The sequence below is a fragment of the Stomoxys calcitrans genome, chromosome 1 (genome assembly GCF_963082655.1).
Source record: "Stomoxys calcitrans chromosome 1, idStoCalc2.1, whole genome shotgun sequence".
Lineage (NCBI taxonomy): Eukaryota > Metazoa > Arthropoda > Insecta > Diptera > Muscidae > Stomoxys > Stomoxys calcitrans.
The window spans coordinates 122,565,782-122,583,570 of record NC_081552.1 but is presented as its reverse complement, the minus strand read 5'-3'; the positions used below and the strand labels follow the sequence as shown (position 1 = coordinate 122,583,570).

At 39.5% G+C, this 17,789-nt stretch overlaps 1 protein-coding gene and 1 long non-coding RNA gene across 7 annotated transcripts in view; one reads left to right on the top strand and one right to left on the bottom strand.

Annotated features, from left to right (window-relative positions):
• LOC106091696 (muscle calcium channel subunit alpha-1) overlaps nucleotides 1-17,789 on the top strand; it is a 479,054-nt gene that overhangs the window by 363,430 nt on the left and 97,835 nt on the right. The gene's annotated exons all lie outside the window — the stretch shown is intronic.
• LOC131998514 (uncharacterized) lies at nucleotides 11,890-12,739 on the bottom strand. The gene is made up of 4 exons (XR_009398754.1): nucleotides 12,666-12,739; nucleotides 12,486-12,600; nucleotides 12,168-12,400; nucleotides 11,890-12,102 (listed from the first exon to the last, which is right to left on the bottom strand). It is a non-coding gene; the product is annotated as an uncharacterized LOC131998514 (long non-coding RNA).

Genomic DNA, 17,789 nt, shown 5'->3' with positions numbered 1-17,789 from the left:
CTTACTCTTGAACTGGCATGTTTATGTCTTCTCTGGGTTAACATTGAGACCCCTATGTCCAGCCCAGTCGTACGCCATCTGCAATGTCCTTTTGGCCCTTTTGGATAGGTAATTCGGATTTTTACCCTTAAGAAGTATTACAACATCGTCGTAGCAGACGAATTCAAATCCGTCCTCATCAGCATCCGTCATGGGTTATTTATGGTGGTCACCCAAAGGAGTGGCGATAAAATGGCCCCCTGTGGCGTGCCCTGTACAACTTTCTTCCTTATATTTATGTCATGGGACCCGAAATTTATCCACCTGTTCCTTACTGGTCCGGTACTGCTCAAACGATTGGATCAATGTGTCGGTCCGCATATTGATGTCAATGCAAACTGCCAATATGTACGTCTTGGCATCGAAGTATTCTTCTATTTTATTCATAATCTCGTGTAGGGCAGTCACCACCAACCTTCCATCTATGATACGTTCTATGGTTTCGAGTAGAAAGTATGTAAGGCTTTGGGATATCCGGAAATGATATCACGAAACTAGCCTTGATGGTCTAGAATATACAATAAATTCCATCCTTTCCTCCTGCCAGTCTTTCGGAGTGTATGCACGCTGTAAAAATAGTGGTCATATGAGGCGCCTAATAGTCGGCCTCTTTTGTAGTAAGATGCGGAATCATTCCATCAGGTCCGGGTAGGTTAAATGGATTGAAGCTCCTCAAGGCTTCCTTGACCATAAATTCTCACTCCCATGTGAACTACTAACGTTTCAGTTTGCAATTTTTTCATCTTGGCGGCATCATTAACGCTACCAACCTGGTCGCTGAAAAGCTTCCAGGAGGCACGTTTTGCCGCTCTAGTAATATTATTGTATTCCTTGTGCCTTGAGTAATACACATCTCAATATACATCCGCTTTTTTACGTTGTGCTCCGTTAAAAAGTCTGCTGACTTCGTCCATAGCTCCTGAATTAAGACAATATGAATCTTGCCATTGCTGATTTTATCCATCAGAGCGTAAGTAGATGTATCGCGCCGGTGGAGGTTTATCTGGATGACCTCAATCATTGGTCCTCCTTTAGATGGGCCTCTTGTGGAAGTGGGTGATGGTCTCATCGTCTGCTCCTTGTTCTTTAGGCTGCATTGAGCTTTCCGTTACACCACTTTTGTAATTAAGATGTGTAACTAATATTGATATTTTGCATCTTGAAAATTGTGTGGACCTGGAAAATGTAATTAAATTCGTACTGTGAGAAGCAGTGAATCTATGAAACTTCTTAATATGGCGTTAATGGTTATACTCCTTGACGACGTATCTACAAATTGCAATATTTGTCCCAATTCAATGAGAAATGAATAGCAAAATACTCACTAAGCACTGTGTACTTGGAAGTGATAGCTGAAAATAAGTTATTTCAAGCTTTTTATACCCTCCACCATAGGATGGGGGGTATACTAATTACGTCATTCTGTTTGTAACTACTCGAAATATTCGTCTGAAACCCCATAAAGTATATATATTCTTGATCGTCGCGACATTTTATGTCGATCCAGCCATGTCCGTCCGTCTGTCTGTCGAAAGCACGCTAACTTCTGAAGGAGTAAAGCTAGCCGCTTGAAATTTTGCACAAATACTTTTTATTAGTGTAGGTCGGTTGGTATTGCAAATGGGCCATATCGGTCCATGTTTTGATATAGCTGCCATATAAACCGATCTTGGGTCTTGACTTCTTGAGCCTCTAGAGGACGCAATTCTCATCCGATATGACTGAAATTTTGCACATAGTGTTTTAGTATCACTTCTAACTACTGTGTTAAGTATGGTTCAAATCGGTCCATAACCTGGTATAGCTGTCATATAAACCGATCTTGGGTCTTGACTTCTTGAGCCTCTAGAGGGCGCAATTCTCTTCCAATTTGACTGAAATTTTGCACATAGTGTTTTAGTATCACTTCTAACTACTGTGTTAAGTATGGTTCAAATCGGTCCATAACCTGGTATAGCTGCAATATTGACTTCTTGAGCCTGTAGAGAGCGCAATTCTTACCCGATTGGAATGAAATTTTGCACGACGTGTTTTGTTATGATATCCAACAACTGTGCTAAGTATGATTCAATTCGGTTCATAACCTGATATAGCTGCCATATAAACCGATCTGGGATCTTGACCTCTTGAGCCTCTGGAGGTCGCAATTATCATCCGATTTGCATGAAATTTTGTACGACGGATCTTCTCATTACCATCAACATACGTGTTTATTATGGTCTGAACCGGTTGATAGCCTGATACAGCTCCCATATAAATAGATCTCTCTATTTTACTTCTTGAGCCCCCAAAGGGCGCAATTCTTTTTCGAATTGGCTGACATTTTACACAGGTCTCCAACATATAATTTAATTGTGGTCTAAAACGGATCATATCTGTATTTGTATTTATTTTTATTGTGATAATATCCATACAAAAGACTGGGTCTTATATAAAGTATGGGTCAGGTAATCGTACAGTTTTGATTTGCAACTTAGTTATAAAGTAAAAATTAAGTAATATATTTTAGTTTTAACAATTTGAAGGCAGCAATGAAAATTCAAAGATCAAATTAATAAAAGAGAAAGAAAAAAATATTTATACATTGAGTAAAATAACTATATATTTTAGTAAATTTTAAATACATATGCATTTTCGCATTTTAACAATGTGTATCTACAATGGGGTTAAATTAAATAAATAAATAAATTTTCTCATCTTATTTGTTTAACTTATATAACAAATAGTTAAACTAATTATAATTGTTCATAAATTGTTTCGAAAAAGATTGAATATGTTAAAAAGATTAAAAATGATTAAAAATCAAAAATTTAAACTGTTTTTCGTTACTTTAAGTATGGATATTATTGGGAAGAGTATTCCAGAGGCGTATTGCACTGATAAAAAAACTGTTGCTCCGATATGCGATATTGGTGTCGTATTTGAATCACTTGTTCGCCTCTACTAGAATTAGCATAACGAAGTATAGCAGATAAATAAGAAGGCTTATTTGTGTATATTATTTTGTGCAGTGCCAGCAGCGAACTTATTTTAAGGTATGAATCGAAAGTGACACCATATAACTGTTTGGCAAAGTCCGATATCCGATGTCTCCTACGCAAACCAAAACCATATCTAGAAACATCATTAAAGGCAACATGTAATTTTTTTTAAGAACTGCATCACAATTAGAAAAAATTTCACAAGAATATAAAAGTTTTGGCAGGATATATGTTTTTGCCAAGAGCATTCTGATTTCTATAGGAGTATACGAGCGACTCATATTTAAGGTCCTTAATACATAATACATCTTGCCAACTTCCCTGTTAATATGATTCGCCCGTGATAATATATCATCAAAAACTACACCAAGATTACTCGCTGAGGTCACCATTTCGATTCCAGAACCATTAATTGCAATATTAATATTTAGTGGCAATATTGTGCGATTTCTGGAAATGGCTATGCATTTTGACTTCGAGGGATTCAATTGAAGGCCATTCGCATTCGCCCACGCATTAATATTGATAAGGTCGCTATTAAGACGATCTATGGTATCATTTATTTTCTCAGCTGACGTGCTTATATACAGTTGAACATCATCGGCAAACATATGTATACTACAACTCTGCAACTGTTTGGGAAGGTCATTGCTGTATAAAGAAAAATGGAGAAGGTCTAATATCAATTATCACTGATCACCAATTCTATGATCTGTGATAATCAATACAACTATTACATTTTCGTTAATTTAACAATTTCGTTTGTTAATACAACGATTGTATTTCATTAATACATCAATTCTATGTAATTAAAACAACAAATAACATTTCGTAAATATACTGAAAAAATCATCATATTTATAGGGTGATTTTTTAAGAGCTATAGGAAAGTTTCTCACAAAGAAACAAAAAAAAATTGAAACGATAGTACGGTCCATAAAATTTAATCGTTGAATATTATTTCATGAAAATTTTGAACGTGACTGCGCCTCAAATGGTCCAACCGCTAAATTCGATTGTGACATAGTCTTTCCAACATTTCGGCCGGTGTCTCACGAATAAATGCTTCAATGTTATCTTCCAATGCGTCAATCGAAGCGGGCTTGTCTGTATAGAGATGAGGTTTAACATAGCCCTACAAAAAACAGTCTAAAGGCGTTAAATCGCACGATCTAGGCGGCTAATTGACCGGTCCCGAAAGTGAAATAAAGAAATGTTAAGGAAAATGCAATGAAACAATTTTTGGTCCATAACATGCCAACTTCATTCGTTATTATTAAGGAGAATGTTCCAAAAATGCATATGTACATTGGCTTTAAGCCCTGTCTTTTCTAGAAAAGATATAGATTTATTTGTCTGATCCTCTCGGATCACCGTATTCAAACCCATTAAAAAAATTCTCTCGGAAGCTTTGGGGAGGAGAACAAATTAAAATTTGGACGCGTTATTCCAACATGTACAAGAACTTTGGCTAAATATCTCCCAGGTTCGCAAAATAGGTAATTGCAAGCCTTTCTGCAAGTTGAAGAGCAGTACTTACATGAAAGGGTCATCCAACTGGTTATTAGAATTATCTAAGACCTAAAAACCTTAAGAACAACCCGAAGAACTAAATTAGGTTACGGAAATCGTTCCTCTTTTTACTTAATACATGAAAAACAAAAATATCTAAATTAGCTGTTCAAACAAAAATTTGATTACCTTTTTTATATAATTTTAGCTACTTTTTGCCAATATTTTTTATTTACAAATTTTTCTGATCATAATTTATGAGATTGCTAATGAAAACCAATATATTTTTTATCATTTAATTTCAACAAGATGAAAATTTTTCAAATTTAAAATACAAAAGTTTATTCATTCATGCAAAAGGAAACAATTTTTGACAAAAAAGTCATCACCCTAGAGAACATAGGGCATCAACAAGCTCTATCGTTGGCCAAAGCCTTTGCTTGATTCCACGATATATGGGTTGATTCCAACTCTCTTTCCGCAGAGCGGATCCATGTGTTTCTTGGGCGTCCCCTTTTTCTCTGTCTTTGCGGGTTCCAGTCTAGGCTATATCATCGCGCGGTCATCATAGGATATGACCCAACCAAGTCAATTTTCTCTTCCGGATTTCTACATCGACAGGGGAAGTGTTTGTTCTTCTTTGCAAGTCTTTATTTGAAATACGGTTTTAGCAGAAATTTCGATGTATTTGTCGTATGCAGCGCTTAATAAAAACTTCGATTTTGTGGGTAGATGTTGTGTCAAGCTACAAGTTGTACAGCCATATAATAAAATAGATTTAACACTACGGGGGAAGATGCTGACTTTTACATTATGAGATGCCACTGCATCCCCAAACGTTGTTGAGTTTAAGAAAGGAGCTTCTAGCCTTGTTGATGCGTTCGCCGATTTCTGCTTCCGATCTTCCAGCCTTTGTAATATAACTGCCAAGACAGGACAAGTTATCAATATCTTATAGTGAGCGGTGTCATATTTGTTTTTCCTATTCGTATCAATTCGGTACTAGGTGTCAGATTTGTTGTTCCTATCCGTATCAATTCGGTCTTAGCTAAGCTTATTATACCCTCCACCATAGGACTAATACTAATACTAATTTCTTCATTCTGTTTGTAACACCTCGAAATATGCGTCTGAGACGCATTCTTGATCGCCATGTCATTTTAAGTCGATCTAGTCCATTCGTCCGTCTGTCTATCAAAAGCACTATAACTTTCGAAGGAGTAAGGCTAGTCGCTTGAAGTTCTGCACAAATACTTTTTATTAGTGTAGGTCGATTGGGAATGCTGCCATATAAACCGATCTTGGGTTTTGACTTCTTGAGCCTCTAGTGGGCGCAATTCTCTTCCGATTTGACTGAAATTTTGCACGTAGTGTTTGGGTATTACTTCCAACAACTGCATTAAGTATGGTTCGAATCAGTCCATGTTTTGATAAAGCTGTCATATAAACCGATCTTGGGTCTTGACTTCTTGATCCTCTAGAGTTAGCAATTCTTGTCCGATGTGACTGAAATTTTGCACGTAGTGTTTTGGTATCACTTTCAACAACTGTGCTAAGTATGATTTAAATCGTTTCATAATCTGGTATAGCTGTCATATAAACCGATCTTGGATCTTGACTCCGATTTGGCTGAAATTTTGCTTGAGGTGTTTTGTTTTGACTTCCAATAACTTCAAAGTATAACGCAGATCGGTACATAACCTGATATAGCTGCCATATAAACCGATCAGGAATCTTGACTTCTTGAGCCTCTAGAGGGCGCAATTTTCATCTGATTTAAAAGAAATTTTGTACAACGGCTTCTCCCATGACATTCAACATACGTGCCTAATATGGTCTGAATCGATCAATATCTTAATACAGCTTCCATATAAACCGATCTCCCTATTTTGCTTCTTGAGCCCCTACAAGGCGCAACTCTTATCGGAATGAACTGAAATATTACACAATGACTTCTACAATGTTCAGCATTAATATATGGTCCGAATAGGACTATAACTTGATATAGCTCCAATAGCATAACAGTTCTTATTCAATATTCTTTGTTTGCCTAAAAAGAGATACCTCGCATAGAAATCGACAAATGAGATCCATGGTGGAGGTTATATAAGATACGTCCGGCCAAACTTAGCACGCTCTTACTTGTTTTTAGGCTTACTTTGGCCTCGTATTAATTCAAGAGTTCCAACTTTTCTTTTATGTGCTCAAAGCAAAGCGCAAAGAGGCATATATCATCCGCGTAGTCGATGTTGCCAAGTAAGTCGTTTATACCCCAGCTAATGCCAAAGGGCGCTTAAACATTTATGATACGCAAGGAGTTGATGTGGTCGGCACAAGAACGTCTTGGCCGGAAACCCTCCTGTCCCTTCCTCAAAATGCTGGCAAATTCAAGCGAAATGCGCTGTAGAAGAAGACTTGTCATCACTTTATTTATTGCGTTTAGTAATGTAATCCCCTGCAGTTTTTACACTGGGTGAGGCCACCTTTCTTTTGGGATGTAATGGTCCCCGGTGGTACGCTTCGCTACCCCCTTTTTAGAGTAGGGCTTCCACAAACCTAGATTGTCACTCAGTTTATGAGATTATGAAGTTTTGTTGTCGTTGTACCAGTTTATTATGTTCTAAATTTCGTTTGCTTGATTCTGTTGAGTGTCAAGCCTCAGGAACTCCTCGACTAAGATGGGGTGCGTCCACAGGGATCTGGGTCTGAGTCGAGTGGGTCTGGCCGGGCAGTTAAACAGGTGACGTGTATCGTGCGGTCCCTGGTTACAATCGGGACATACATCTTGCACGTCGGCGTCAATCCTAGCTCTGAAGGAATTGAGGCGGCTGCATCTATCGGAACGTAATTGAGCCAGAACTACTCTGGTTTGCCGGGGGACGTCGATTTCTCCAGGTGCAATGGGTGGCGGTCGTTCTCCAAGGACAACATTCACCCGGTAGCCGTTTACCGCATCTGCTACCGTGTTTGCATGAATGTTTTTTAGACCTGCTTGATATGCCGCTTGATTTAGAGGTTCTCTCTTGTAGCGCTGAACCTCACGCTCTAGATCATGTAGATCTACCTTAAGGGTTCTGGGCCGCGGATATCTATGATGATGATTTGGATGGTCTCTGCGATAACAGCCCGAATGTTATTGGTTAGACATCATGTAGTTATGTCTTCGCACTGGTTGGATCTTTGTCTCCTGATGGAGGTGGTCCACATGAGAACTGAGGAGACAGCCCGTCGCAGTTCGGAGGGCGGCATTCTGACAGATCTGAATATTATTCCACTGCATGTCACAAAGTTGAGGAGACCACACTGGCGCTGCATAACTTACCACAGACCGGCCAACTGCTTTGTACGTGGTCAACAAGGTTGCTTTGTCTGCACCCCAAGTGCTGCCAGCAAGTGACTTGAGGACCATATTTCTTCTTTTGACTTTATCGCAGGTTGCAGGTTGCCAAGTATTTTGGGACACTTGATGGTCGGAATCATTTCTCCATCGACCATTACAGTCAGCTCAGTATTCACCTCACGCGAATTTGTAGTGATCAATGTGGCTGAAGATTTGGTGGCGGATATCTTCAGATTTCTTGCAGCGAAATATGAGGCAAGTTCGTTGAGGTACACGTTCAACCTATCGCAGATGTCATCAATGGGTGGGGGCCTGATCCCATCGTATCATATGAGGATCGTACAATCGTCCTCATATGATACGATCTCTATGCCGTCTGTAGGGGGTGGAATGGAGGATAGGTAGAGGTTGAACAGTGCCGGAGATATCACACGCCCTTGGGGAACACCCTGTTTCACTCTACGGTGCTTCGACTTCTTATCTCTATATTCCACAAATGACTGGCGACCACACCCATCGCTCACGCCTGGCTGGAGGGACTTGTTGGCGATGTCCTCAAATAATTTGGCATGGCTGACCGTGTCGAATGCCTTCGATAGGTTCAGTGCCACGAGGACCGTCCTATCACATGGCCTGGGCTGATTGAAGCCAAGGCAAATGTGTGCGCTGATGGCATGCGAAGCTGTTGTTGTACTATGCAGTTTTCGAAATCCATGTTGATGTTCGGCGAATGGAAATTCTCCTACGAGGCTCGGGAGGAGCAATGCCTCAAGCGTCTTTGCCACTGGTGAGAGAAGGGAGATCGGTCTGTACGACTCCTTCAAACTCGGGTCTTTTCCAGGCTTCAGTATCGGGATCACTCTGCCCATTTTCCAGACGTCGGGAACTATAAGAGTGTTCAAAGACAGGTTGAGGACAGTGGTACGCATCTCTTCGAATCAGTCACAGTTAGTTCGCCAAAAGTGACTGAGGTCCTGTCGTCCCGTTTAGCGGGGTTCGAAAGTGACTTAACAGTAGACCACAGTTTGCCTACACCGGTGCCTAAGTTACATTGTTCAAAGTGTTCCAGCCACAAATTCCGTATGTTGTTCATTGACTACCCTGTTTATTTCCAGATTCAGCTCTCTGATTCTGGGGTTAGCGGGGTCCGTAGGACGAATCCCATCACGCTCATCTGCGAGTACCACTGCTTGCGCCGGGAAATTGGGTCGCACTTGGGGTATTCAACCGGCTGGTATAAAGCGAACGGCAGCTGCGTTAATGATGTCTCGGAATTTCTTCTAGGCCATTAGCACATTCGAGGGGGATGGCAGTTCACTGAAGCAGCGATTGGTATACTCTCTGAAGCCAGTTTGAAGTTTGGCGCTCAGAGTTTATGATTACGGGTGGTCGGTCGATGGTGAGAATTATGGGGAGGTGGTCTGACACCAAAGAGATGACGGCTTGCCAGGATACGTCACTCAGGAGATCAGCGGATGCAATGGAAATTTCTGGCGAGCTGCTGCACCTCCTCGTAATTCTAGTGGGGGCATCCTCATTCACCGTGCAAAACGTGGAGCTTTCAATCTGCTCTGCCACGCTGGTCGTTACTTAGGGGAGTGTGATGCGCATGATGTGTGATGCGCATTAAAGTCAAAGTTTCCTAGAACCAGACGATTGTGGCCAGATTGTAACCCACTTATGTCGGGGTTGTATGTCTGGCCACTAATCGGGACACAGCTACCAACCGGCGGTATGAACACGTTATATAGCTCTATTTCGGCACTACCGGACTTGACTGCTATCCCCATGCATTACATATAGGGATCACTAGCGCTATGCGCAGGCAAGATAGGTCTATATTGCACGGAATGATATATTACGAAGGCCAGTCCCCCACCTCCATTCCTTGAGCGATCCTTACGTAGCACATTGTAGCCGTGACAATTGTGCAGGCTGCAGTTGGTGGTCAGCTTTGTCTCCTGGATCGCTGCGACCAATATGCTCTTCCGACTCATAAAGCCCACAAAGTCATCGATCATGCCACGAAGTCCATTGCAGTTTAACTGCAAGAACGCACCAAATAGTACCAAGAATAACAATACATAGGAAAAATTAAGTCGCCCAATATATATTGCCATGGTGTAAATGAATCCCAATTTTGAGAGCATTAGCTCAATTCTTAAAGAAAGTACCATTTTGCATATTTTGTATATTTTAGCAATGTACGATTTTGATTCTCTGGTCGCCTAAAAATATACAAATAGAAAATATCTTATAGTTGTCCAATACATTTCTTCAAGGTACCAATTGCACCACAATTTGTACGTTTCCTTCCAGGTGTCGTATTTGTGTCATGACTGCGATTATGTTTTTCAAATTGTTTAAATCTAGCTGTCAGCATTCGCTGTAGGCGAAGATAATTTATTTCGTACTATTTTGCACTTTTTAGTTCCAAAAAGTGCGAATTTTTAATAAATCATTTAGTCACCCATCATATTTTTCCTAGTTGTACCTGCATGCCAAATTTCAGACCTCTAGCTCCATCTGTAAAGAAAGTCCCAAATTGTACCAAAATGAACGAAATGTGAATAAATTATTAAGTCCTCCATCATATATTTTTTAGTTGTACCTGCATGCTAAATCTTAGACCTTTAGAGTACAAATTTTGGTACGAATATGTGTAAATGGTGAATAGATATTTCTTAGTTGTACCCACATTCGAAATTTCAGACCTCTAGCTCCATCTGAACAGAAAGTACCAAATGATATCAAAATGTACAAATTTTTAATAGAACATTTAGTCACCCACCAAACATTTCCTACTTGTAGCTATATGAAAAATTTCAGACCCCAAGCTCCATCTGAACAGAAAGTACAAAATGGTACCAAAACGTACGAATTTTGAAAAGATCATTTAGTCATCCATCATTTATTTTCAAATTTCAGACCTCTAGCTTCATCTTTAAAGAAAGTACAAAATGGTACCAATTATTCGAATTTTGAATGGATTATTTAGTCACCCATCATATATTTCTTAGTAGTACCTACATGCCAAATTTCAAACCTCTGTAAAAAAAAGTACCAAATGGTACCAACTGTGGTATTAAATGCACGCTTTCTCCGGTTAACAGTACTAATTTTCCATTGTTTCTCTTCACCCTCATCCTTTTGACCCACATGTCTTTCAAGAAAAATTTCAAAATTCTACCTCTATCCACAAAGTTCACCGCACTTGGGGTATTCGACCGGCTGGTATAAAGCGAGCGGCAGCTGCGTTAATGATGTCTCGGAATTTCTTCTCGGCCACTAGCACATTCGAGGGGGATGGCAGTTCACTGAAGCGGCGATTGGTATACTCTCTGAAGCCAGTTTGAAGTTTGGCGCTCAGAGTTTATGAATACAGGTGGTCGGTCGATGGTGAGAATTATGGGGAGGTGGTCTGACACCAAAGAGATGACGGCTTGCCAGGATACGTCACTCAGGAGATCAGCGGATGCAATGGAAATGTCTGGCGAGCTGCTGCACCTCTTCGTAATTCTAGTGGGGGCATCCTCATTCACAGTGCAAAACGTGGAGCTTTCAATCTGCTCTACCAAAGCTATGCCACGCTGGTCGTTACTTAGGGGAGAATGCCATGACGTGTGATGCGCATTAAAGTCAAAGTTTCCTAGAACCAGACGATTGTGGCCAGATTGTAACCCACTTATGTCGGGGTTGTATATCTGGCCACTAATCGGGACACAGCTACCAACCGGCGGTATGTACACGTTATATAGCTCTATTTCGGCACTACCGGACTTGACTGCTATCCCCATGCATTACATATAGGGATCACTAGCGCTATGCGCAGGCAAGATGGGTCTATATTGCACGGAATGATGTATTACGAAGGCCAGTCCCCCACCTCCATTCCTTGAGCGATCCTTACGTAGCACATTGTAGCCGTGACAATTGTGCAGGCTGCAGGTGTTGGTCAGCTTTGTCTCCTGGAGCGCTGCGACCAATATGCTCTTCCGACTCATAAAGCCCACAAAGTCATCGATCTTGCCACGAAGTCCGTTGCAGTTTAATTGCAAGAACGCACCAAATAGTACCAAGAATAACAATACATAGGAAAAATTAGGTCGCCCAATATAAATTGCCATGGTGTAAATGAATCCCAATTTTGAGAGCATTAGCTCAATTCTTAAAGAAAGTACCATTTTGTATATTTTAGCACCTAATGTACGATTTTGATTCTCTGGTCGCCTAAAAATATACAAATAGAAAATATCTTATAGTTGTCCAATACATTTCTTCAAGGTACCAATTACACCACAATTTGTACGTTTCCTTCCAGGTGTCGTATTTGTGTCATGACTGCGATTGTGTTTGTCAAATTGTTTAAATCTAGCTGTCGGCATTCGCTGTAGGCGAAGATAATGTATTTCGCACTATTTTGCACTTTTTGGTTCCAAAAAGTGCGAATTTTTAATAAATCATTTAGTCACCCATCATATTTTTCCTAGTTGTACCTGCATGCCAAATTTCAGACCTCTAGCTCCATCTGTAAAGAAAGTCCCAAATTGTACCAAAATGAACGAAATGTGAATAAATTATTAAGTCCTCCATCATATATTTTTTAGTTTTACCTGCATGCCAAATCTTAGACCTTTAGAGTACCAATTTTGGTACGAATATGTGTAAATGGTGAATAGATATTTCTTAGTTGTACCCACATTCGAAATTTCAGACCTCTAGCTCCATCTGAACAGAAAGTATCAAATGATATCAAAATGTACAAATTTTTAATAGAACATTTAGTCACCCACCAAACATTTCCTACTTGTAGCTATATGCAAAATTTCAGACCTCAAGCTCCATCTGAACAGAAAGTACAAAATGGTACCAAAACGTACGAATTTTGAAAAGATCATTTAGTCATCCATCATTTATTTTCAAATTTCAGACCTCTAGCTTCATCTTTAAAGAAAGTACAAAATGGTACCAATTATTCGAATTTTGAATGGATTATTTAGTCACCCATCATATATTTCTTAGTAGTACCTACATGCCAAATTTCAAACCTCTGTAAAAAAAAAGTACCAAATGGTATTAAATGTACGTTTTCTCCGGTTAACAGTACTAATTTTCCATTGTTTCTCTTCACCCTCATCCTTTTGACCCACATGTCTTTCAAGTAAAATTTCAAAATTCTACCTCTATCCACAAAGTTCACCCATTTCGTACGTGTTTGTTACTTTTTTTAGTACCTAAATGTACAAATTTCCAAAAACTCTTAAAGTCGTCCAATTGAGGTTGCCATAGTGTTCCTAAGTTCCAAAATTCAGAGCTCTAGTTCAATTTACAAAGAAAGTGGCAAATAGTACCAATTGCAGTACTAAACGTACTATTTATTTCTCCCACTTGCGGAACGATTTTCCACCTTTTTTTACCAAGAATATAATTCTAGCCCTTTCCGTTCACGCTGGGCAAATTTACCATTTAGAACTTTTTGGTACTTTTTAGTACCTAAACGTACGAATATCACTAAATCCATCCTTATCCCTACGACCTAAGACCAACTTCCATGCAAAATTCATGATTTTAGCCTTAGCCGTTTTGGCTGGGCATTGATCAGTCAGTCAGTTAGACAGCGATCAGTCAGTCACACAACTCTTAACCATATTCGATTCGATTATATATTCGCCTGTTATGGGGTCAAGACCTCAAATCGAGAGATCGGTCGATATGGCAGCTATATCCAAATCAGAACCGATCTGGGCCAAGTTGAAAAAGTATAGAGAAGGACCTAACACAACATAAGTCCCAAATTTCGGCGAAATTTGGAAAAAATGTGTCTTTGATGGGCCCACGATTTTAAATCCAGAGGTCGGCAGCTCCTTCAAGCCCTAACACTTTTCACTGTCCAAAATTTCGACGACACCGGACAATAAATGCGCCTTTTATGGGCCCAAAACCTTAAATCGACGGAACGGCCTATATGGCAGCTATATCCAAATCTACACCGATCTGGGCCAAATTAACGGAGGATGTTGAAGGGCCTAATACAACTCACTGTCTCAAATTTTCTCAAAATCGGATAATAAATTAAAGTTTTTTGGGCCTAAGACCCTAAATTGGAGAATCGGTCTATATGGCAGCTATATCCAAATCTGAACCGATCTGAGCCATATTGACGGACGATGTCGAAGGGCCTAACACAACTCACTGTCCCAAATTTCAGCAAAATCGGATAATAAATGTAGCCTTTATGGGTCTATGACCCTAAATCGGAGGATCGGTCTATATGGCAGCTATATCCAAATCTGAACCGATCTGAGCCGTATTGACGGAGGACGTCGAAGGGCCTAAGATAACTCACTGTCCCAAATTTCAGCAAAATCGGGTAATAAATGTAGCTTTTATGGGCCTATGACCCTAAATCGGAGGATCGGTCTATATGGTAGCTATATCCAAATCTAAACCGATCTAAGCCAAATTAACGAAGGATGTCTTAGGGCCTAACACAACTCACTGTCCCAAATTTCAGCAAAATCGGATAATAAGTGTGGCTTTTATGGTCCTAAGAACCTTAATCGGAGGATCTGTCTATATGGCAGCTATATCCAAATCTGGACCGATCTGAGCCAAATTGACGGAGGATGTTGAAGGGCCTTACAAAACTCAGGGTCTCAAAATTCAGCAAAATCGGATTATAAATGTGGCTTTCATTGGCCTAAGACCCTAAATCGGCGGATCGGTCTATATGTGGGCTATATCAAGATATAGTCCGATATAGCCAATCTTCGAACTTAACCTGCTTATGGACAAAAAAAGAATCTGTGCAAAGTTTCAGCTCAATATCTCTATTTGAAGACTGTAGCGTGATTTCAACAGACAGACAGACGGACATGTCTAGATCGTCTTAGATTTTTACGCTGATCAAGAATATATATACTTTATAGGGTCGGAAATGAATGGATCGTATTCGTATTCGTGTCTGGGTCTTTTAGCTCTTTTAGGGTCAGTTTAAATTATCCTTATAATAAATATTCATCGAATCCTTATAAACCCTTTTAATTACTTTGCTAACTCTATTAAGATTCTCAGCAATTGCTCTATCACCTGGACTTCTATGCCCTTTTTTATAACAACTGTTATTTTAAATCGAAAAGTTTTCCAAAATTATCATTAAACCAGGATGATATTCGCCTCCTTAAATGTTGTTTTCCCAGAATTCTGAAAGTATCAACTGATGGATTCTCTGTCCACGATATAGCCGTTATATTATCATACAAAGATGACCTCACTTGAAAGTGATCGCAACGAGTATGCTCAGCGATAATTGTTTCCAGCTGGACAAAACTATGATTAACGGAAATGGAAAGCATATCATGATCGAAAATTTCATTCACTACCGAATCCACATAAACATCATTTGGCACATTTACATAGACATGGTCAATAGATTTGTTGCTAAGAGGTCTAGTGACCAAATATAATGCCATATTTGTGTTCAGGTCACCCCACTCGAGATGTGACTGTGCTAATGAACTTTTGATGGGCTTAGCAACATGTTGCTGGTAACGATTTTGCGAAGCGTTGTCATTTGGACTCATACATACACACACAACGATGGTTTGCTCAGCACATGTTTGATGCGAAAGGATAATTATTTTTATGAAAGTAGAGAAAGTGATGTTTGTTGTAGGACAGTTTCTGTATTTTTTTCAGAATTTTATAAATTAAAGTTTATGAAAATTTGTGTTATTTTCTTACCCCCATGATTGGCAAGTCTACGGGGCAGCACTTTTTTTATTTACTTTGGCATCACATACGACTGATGAGAGTTAGGCTTATCAATACTGAATGGCTTTGCTTAAGATTTCGAAAATTCAACCATGAGGTTTTACTCATGGCAAAAGATGATATACGCTTCCTTTTCTATTTGGACCTTCACCTAACAAGACGCGTTGAAATTGATAAAAAGTTTTCTTTAACTTGTATTTGAATCTTTCAAAATCTAGTGTCAAAAGTTTAGAAATTTCTTTGAAAGTGCTGTATTTCTCCTAAATATTTCGGACTTGGATTTTTGTAACAGGTATTTTTCAGATTTTTTGCCATTTTTTCTTGGGTGGCTACTTTTTTTGGTAGGCAATTCCATGAGGTGAGAACCGGAAAATTCCTTTTTTATGCGAAAAGGGAAACTACTAAAGTTTCTTCCTCCAAGCTATTTGGAGCGGCTTGAATAGTGGTCGTTGTAAATACATATTTTGTCAAAATTGTTTTACCGGCGGCAAACCTTTGATTGGCACCGACCGATTTTTGCATAAAAAACTGATAACCCTAACCAATTTCGCATCAATAATCAGGGAATTTTACCTAAGGAATTGGATAAGCTTCCAAATTTCGACATATGTGGGATCAATGCCTATAATTTGTGTATTTTCTGCAGGTCAACTATTTTGATTGTTTTCAACAGACCTATAAATTGAAACCCTCTTCTTATAAACATGAGACGTCAATCGAAGCTCCTCAATAAGGGGGAATCAAAAGTCCACGGTGAAAAAGCAGGCGGCAAGGAAAGCCAAAAATCTGGTTTTGTGTAGACATCCATATGGCAGAATCAATAGCAGAACAACTGTTCATCCTCCACACTTCAGTCATTGATTCCACATGGAATACAACAAAATCGAGACTAAATGTATAAAATTGGGAGAAGTTCACCTTCAAGCCTTTATTAAAAGAAAAACAAATCTAAATCTAAGCAAGTAAAAGCGTGGTAAGTTCGGCCGGGCCGAATCTTATATACCCTCCACCATGGATCGCATTTGTCGAGTTCTTTTCCCGGCATCTCTTCTTAGGCAAAACAGGATATAAGAAAAGATTTGCTCTGCTATTAGAGCGATATCGAGATATGGTCCGGTTTGGACCACAATTAAATTATATGTGGAGACCTGTGTAAAATGTCAGCCAATTCGAATAAGAATTGCGCTCTTTGTGAGCTCAAAAAGTAAAATAGAGAGATCGATTTATATGGGAGCTGTATCGGGCTATGGTCCGATTTAGACCATAATAAACACGTATGTTGATGGTCATGAAAGAATCCGTCGTACAAAATTTCAGGCAAATCGGATAATAATTGCGACCTCTAGAGGCTCAAGCAGTCAAGACCCAAGATCGGTTTATATGACAGCTATATAAGGTTATGGATCGATTTAAACCATACTTGGCACAGTTGTTGGATATCGTAACAAAACACGTCGTGCAAAATTTCATTCCAATCGGAAAAGAAATGCGCACTCTAGAGGCTCAAGAAGTCAAGACCCCAGATCGGTTTATATGGCAGATATATCAGGTTATGGACCGATTTGAACCATACTTGGTACAGTTGTTGGATATAATAACGAAACATGTCGTGCAAAATTTCATTCCAATCGGATAAGAATTGCGCCTTCTAGAGTCTCAAGAAGTCAAGACCCAAGATCGGTTTATATGGCAGCTATATCAAAACTTGGACCGATATGGCCCATTTACAACACCAACCGACCTACACTAATAAGAAGTATTTGTGCAAAATTTCAAGCGGCTAGCTTTACTCCTTCGGAAGTTAGCGTGCTTTCGACAGACAGACGGACGGACGGACAGACGGACGTACATGGCTAGATCGACATAAAATTTCTATTATCCGATTTGCCTGAAATTTTGTACGACGGATCCTCTTATGACCATCAACATACGTGTTTATTATGGTCTGAATCGGTCTATAGCCCGATACAGCTCCCATATAAATCGATCTCTCTATTTTACTTCTTGAGCCGCCAAAGGAAGCAATTCTTATTCGAATTGGCTGACATTTTACACAGGTCTCCAACATATAATTTAATTGTGGTCCAAACCGGACCCTATCTTGATATCGCTCTAATAGCAGGGCAAATCTTTTCTTATATCCT